We start from the raw sequence: 5,406 nt of genomic DNA on the forward strand, positions 1-5,406 counted from the left end.
AGTCCTCCCCCTCCTCAGCCCGAAAAGCAATCAGGGTTCCCTGTCCTGTGGGAAGTCCAAGTAACCCCCACCTCCATCCAGGTCTAGCAAGTTGAGCATCCAAACTGCCTAGGCTCCCACAAAGCCAGAGCATGCAGTAGGATCAGAAACCCATTGCCATTGTTCTGATAGCAAAATGTAATCCATGCAATGGTAAATTATAGATTTGGGAAATTTTTTACTTATTATTTCCAAGGGCTGACTTACAAAGTATTGGCATAGGGTGAGACTATTGAGCATTCCCTGTGGAAGGCCATCCACTGGTATCTCCTAGTAGGCTGAGAATTATTATAAGTAGACATTGTGAAGGCAAATTTTTCTCTGTCATTTTTTTGTAAAGGCATAGTAAAAAATAATCTTTTAAATCAATAACTATAAGAGGCCATCCTTTTGGTAATAGAGAAGGCAGTGGAATGTCAGATAATAGAGGGCCCATAGGTTGAGTTACCTTACCTTCTTGACAGCTCTTAAATCTGTGACCATTCTCCATTTACCAGATTACTCTGCTGTAGTGGGGGTTTAAAAAAAAAGAAAGAAAAAAAAATAAAAAAAGCTTAGGTAAAAGAGAAGTCCACACTAGCTCAGAATTGAGTGTAGTAGAGGATTATATATTAGGGGTAAACTCACAGATCACAATCCTCCGCTGGAACAGGGAAGAGCAACTGAATCCTGAAGCTGGAAAAGAGCCCAGATCCATGTGTTACATCGGTATATATAGTATAAGAGGCCCAGGTCAAGTGGGTGGCTAATTTAAAAGCTACTGACCATAAGAATTCTGATAGCAGGCCATAGCCCTATATAAGCTGCCCCTGAGCACAGTAAAGTGGGCATTCTTGGAATTCTTGTCTCAAGGATGTCCCCGTGGCCCCATCTGTCTGTCTGTCTCTGTGTTTGTGTATGCTTTTAAATTTTCAGCCTAGTTCCCATAGCATAGTGAGTAGAAAACGGAACAGAACCAGTATAGTTTCAAATTTTTTCTCTCTTTTAGCCACATAATCCCATTTAATCAGCTCAAATAGTGACCTAACAGGAGCAGGGATAGCACCAACCATGGTTCTGACAGGTCTTTGAAGGAAGAATAAGAATAGTGCCCTCTTTTCCACTGAGGACGTTAAGGTAGTTAAGAAACTCCTGAAGCTGGGCAGCTTCCATTGTCACCATATTTAGGCAATCTGATTGAACCCCAGAATCTCGATGTTCCAGAGCTTTCAGTAGTCTTAATAGCTGACTTTTCCTTACACACAAAAGGAAAGGCCCAAAGGATACACCAAGAAATCTTGGTTAATTGCTTAAACTTTTTGTTTAGTTTCTTTACCTGAAAATTTGATAGTGTCATCCACAGTGCCTGTGCAGTGGTGAAATTATGGTAAGACCTAACATTATATGCACAATGCATATTATCTAATAACAACCTATCAAAATGTTAAAAACCATCCATGCATGATAAGTAACTGAGTACCTAAAAAATATTAATATAAATCAATTAGTTTGATATAAAAATTTACAACATAGAAAAGCCAAGTATCACATTATTTATACCAATAATTAACATGAATGAAATTCCATAAATTTATTTCATGCCTTTTTTTTTTTGTTTTTCAATACATGGTTTCTCTGTAGCTTTGGAGCCTGTCCCAGAACTAGCTCTTGTAGACCAGGCTGGTCTCGAACTCACAGAGATCCACCTGCCTCTGCCTCCCAATATTTTTTCTTTCAATATATATGTGTACCTCTCAAACTTGCCAAACATATGGAGAACATGTCAAAATATAGATTGTAAACCAGTAGATCTGGATTGGGACTTGACATGCACTACTTTTAGCAGGATCTTAGTGCTGTGATACACCTGGACTGCAGGTCAACCTTAAGAACATGAGACAAAAAAGCAAGATTCCCATCTTAGTGTAGACAGATACAAAGCCAGTGGACTGGGAACTGGGTGATTTAGCTTTCAGTCCTAGTCTTCATTAAACCCAGAGGCTTAGAGTGAGTACAGTGCTTTCTGACCCAAGCTCAGTTCCCACACTCTCATCAGGTAGTTTGCAACTGCCTGTAACTCCTGCTCTGGGGATTCACACAGTCGCCTTCTTCTGACTTCCACAGTATAGACACACATATACACAATAAAACATAAAATTAAAATCTTAGAAAAAGATAACCATTTGAAAAAATATTAAATTCTGTGATTATTTTTTTAAATGACTCCCTGGTCTTTTATTATTTTATATATAAAAAATTGAATTGTCTTACACAATAATCATATTACATGGCAGATATTTAGTAAGTTATTGACTAACATGAAAAATTCCAAGCAACCTATGTATTGGGTTGTTTTTTTTTTTTTTTTTTAGTATCTATTTTTCTTAGTAGAAAGGATGTGTAACTATGGCCAGGGAACTGGTACAGATTTCAGATCAGTATTCAATCTTCATCTTCATCTAACAGTCTACTTGACAAACACATGTATAAGATCCTGTCATTTTCAATAAAGAAGTGAGTCTATAATTAAATGTTGTTCACACTTGAGTGACCCAAAGTTCATTCTGAAAAGACAAGTTGAAATGGTGAGTGAATGATGGGACACACGTCTGAGCAAGTGGCTTCATGAAAATACACAGTGCAATGTGGCTGTCAGTCAAAGTAGCTTCTTAAGGGCAGTCTACATTAGAAGATGATGTCTGACTTTTCTGCTCATCCCTTACAGTGAGTGCTGTTGCAGAACAGTAAACACCATGTTAATATCAAGGAGACATGATAATTCAGAGGTTGTTGGATATAAGTGGTACTTTAGCCAGAGGATATTGAAATATATTGGAAAGCAAAATCATTTAATCCAAAATGCACAAAATTTATCAAATGTCAGTCAGGAAGCTTTATTTCTTTTATCCTCTAACATTTCTTTTTACATTATAGTGAGGATAATTTCACACATCTAAGATAGACAGAAATGATCAATGGGTAGGTTTCTTGTTTCAAGGTAAAATGGCAAGTGTTTGAATGAATTTCTGATGGATCATTTCTACCAAGTCTTAATTATATTCCATAATAATAGTATGATGATGATGTCAGATATTTATTTGTTACTGCTCTAATCCTCAAAATTCTGTCTATGAGGGAGTCTCCACAGATTAAATGACGAGGAGGTGATCCTCCCCCAGACTGGGTATCACTAATCAACAAATGTCCCAATACAAAGATGTAAGAGGAAAGAACACCACTACCCATCCAAAATCTTCTTTTTGCTGAGAACGTGCATGTATCCTTCCTGATGTGGGGGGCACGTGGACTCGTCCTCCACCAACTTTGATTGACATAAAACGCTAGCTTCATTGACTACCGATGCTTCTGGGAAGCCTGCAGGCTCTCAGCACCATAGTGGGAGTAGTGAGGAAGGAACCTAGCACTGAAGGTTGATCAACTACCCAATTCCCATTCTCTGATAGCCCTTATTGGATAATCTACTGCCTATTGTGTGAACAATCTAAGAAACCCCAGATATGCATTCTATCTGAAGGAATAGTTTTATGATCTTTTCTCTATCCTGGAACTATTGAGTGTTGACTACAAATTGGACATAACCATTCGAATTGGCTAGAAATGTCTTATTTGACAGAATCACGTTTGGATTGTTATTTCCTAGTTGGAAAATAAGTGTCACATATAACACATGGAACATTTACATGGTCTTCACTGCAGTTCTGCACAATCAACCTGCCTGGCTGTGGCCACCTGCAATACCAGCACTAGGGAGCCTAAGATGGGGGAAGTAGTGCAAATTAAAGGTTCTTATGAACTTCATAGGGAGTACCAGGCCCACAAAGGTTATCTATCAAGAAATAAATAATAAAATGTATAGTATACTAATTTCTACACTAATATTACAAAAATCAGAAACAGTTAACATGGCATAAATGTTTTAATTATTAACTTTAAAAAGTAAGTCTTTAGGCTAAACCTCAGGGTAGATGCTAAATATTTAGCTTGTTGTTGTGGCTGTTGTTGTTTTTTCGTGATGAAGGATCTTTCCCCCCTTTTGGCAGATGTAAATAATTTTTCAGGCAAATCTAGCAGTTGGAACTGGGGCTTCTCCTTCAGTGCGCATGTACTGAGGTGTTCCATTTCCCAGCTTTATAATTAGAGATTAATTCACAGCAATTTTCAGCATTGGCAAAATTTAGCTCACTTATGATATGACAGCCATCATCTCTTATTTTCATTAAACATGCTCTAGAGCGGGTGGTTATAGAGATAAGAATTATAGTCTGAAAGTCTAAAGATGGTTATAAAATCTCTTCCTTAGAAAAATGATGGGCTTCCCATGGCCTAATTCTCCAAAATTAAGTCAGCATTGGTCCAAGTGGCAGCCATTCCCACCTGACGTGTCACACAAACATTTATGTCCATGGAAAAGAGGTCTGATTTCAGTTGTTGCTGAAGACTTCGAAGTGTCTAATTCTTGAGACTGGGAAACATTTGGCTAACTGTGCTCCAAAGCTCATGTATTCTCACCTTGTTTGTTCATTTTGTTCTTTTTAAATGTGTCTTGATCTATATAAATCTGTTTCACCATACACATTCTTCAACATGCCAGTGATTTCCTGCGGCTGGCAGAGATATTTTACCATGAATTTTAAAAAAAAAAAATGTTATCAAATAAATAAACAAGCAAACGTTTCTCAATGGAGAGTTGTCAAGGAAACCAAGATGTTGTTTTCACTGATGATTATTTCCTGTGCTGACCATTTATCAAGAAAACTAACCAGCCCATGTTTGGTGACTTTAATTTTCCATGTCAACATTCAGAGATTATGCAAGTCCTTCTCTTTGTCTCTAAGGAAACAAGCAAGAAGTGGGCTCATCAAAGGAAAATTCTTATGAAATAAAAAGTCTCCCACTTTTTAAAATCTGAATTGTTTCCCTCACCTCATTTGTCATGCTCTAGGCTATCCCAGTGCTTTTCCAGGAAGGTTTCTAATGCAAATGACCCTCAAGTGGATAGTTTTAAACACAGAAATGTTCTGGCAGTTCTTCTGAGTGTCATGACTCCTAGTTTCTCTGGAAAACAAAGGCATAGCATTATAAAGAAGGGCACGCACCTCACTAATTCGGTTTTCCACTAATTTCAGAACAAAGAAGTTGCTTAGTGATGTTCCTTGCTCACTGTAGAAAAAAAAAATATGACCTAACAGAACTACTCCTTGGTACTAGACAAGCCAGTATGGAGGACATGTACTGTCAGGGATAATTAAACACAAGCAAAAAGGGAGGGCAAACTGCAGAATGCATCAATAAAAGCAAGTGAACAAGAAAGACAGAGAAAAGAAACTATTTGACTCCAGAAATAGAACATGAACAGAATATAAACTT

The 5,406-nt window shown here is 37.6% G+C and overlaps 1 long non-coding RNA gene across 1 annotated transcript; it reads right to left on the reverse strand.

Annotated features, from left to right (window-relative positions):
* Positions 1-467: 467 nt before the first annotated feature.
* Positions 468-5,178, reverse strand: LOC113457509. Its single transcript, XR_003378068.1, has 3 exons — positions 4,963-5,178; positions 667-714; positions 468-545 (listed from the first exon to the last, which is right to left on the reverse strand). It is a non-coding gene; the product is annotated as an uncharacterized LOC113457509 (long non-coding RNA).
* Between the last annotated feature and the right edge of the window lie 228 nt (positions 5,179-5,406).

This window comes from Microtus ochrogaster, linkage group LG1 (genome assembly GCF_000317375.1).
Source record: "Microtus ochrogaster isolate Prairie Vole_2 linkage group LG1, MicOch1.0, whole genome shotgun sequence".
NCBI lineage: Eukaryota > Metazoa > Chordata > Mammalia > Rodentia > Cricetidae > Microtus > Microtus ochrogaster.